The following is a 770-nucleotide window of genomic DNA, read 5'->3' as shown; positions in this document are numbered from 1 at the left end:
GTGTAGGCTGTGACCTAGGCACAGGGCATGGGGGTGGCCAGTATCCTAGTAGTGTCTCTGTGCCTGTCCCTTCTCTGAGGCAGGTGCCACCCACAGCCTTGGAGTCACCCCAGCCTGTGTCCCACTCTCTGAAGCTGTTGGTGCTGATGGCAACGCTGGCCCAGTGGGTCCCAGCAACTCCCTGAGTGACACATCCCCTCAGGCAGCTGTGCGGTGTGGCTCAGGAGTCCTGAGCTGGCTCGGACCTGCCCAGCCTCACTTGGCCTCTTTTCAAGGGCCTCTGAAATCCACCACAAGTGTCCCCAGTCAAGCCAGGCTGACTTCCTCCCTGGACCAGGACACTGGGTCATTCCTCACTCAACAGGAGAGTCCTCTCCTTTTCTATCTATCTATGGAGATGCAGCTCAGTCTCACTTTGTTCATGAAGCCTTTTCTGATCATTCATTCCATCTGTCCATCTATGCATCTCTCCATCTATTCATCTGTCTTTGCATCTATCATCTATCCATTCATCCATCCACCTGTCCACCCATCCATAGATCCATCCTGTCTACCAGGCACTGTTTTGTGTGCTGGGGACATGGTGTGGTCCCCCAGGCTCTCACCCCCATCTCTACCAGGTCATGGCCAACAAGGTCTTTCTGCTGTACCTGGTGTCTCTGCTGGATGTGACATGGGGCTGGCCCCTCTTTCCAGTGATTCTTTTCCCTTTGGGGTCTGAGACTCCCCTTTCCTCTTCCCCTGGCATCTGTTTCTCCATGGCCCATGCC

This window comes from Piliocolobus tephrosceles, unplaced genomic scaffold (genome assembly GCF_002776525.5).
Source record: "Piliocolobus tephrosceles isolate RC106 unplaced genomic scaffold, ASM277652v3 unscaffolded_15786, whole genome shotgun sequence".
NCBI classification, from domain to species: Eukaryota; Metazoa; Chordata; class Mammalia; order Primates; family Cercopithecidae; genus Piliocolobus; species Piliocolobus tephrosceles.
The sequence above is the reverse complement of the archived record's forward strand: the minus strand, read 5'-3'. Positions refer to the sequence as shown.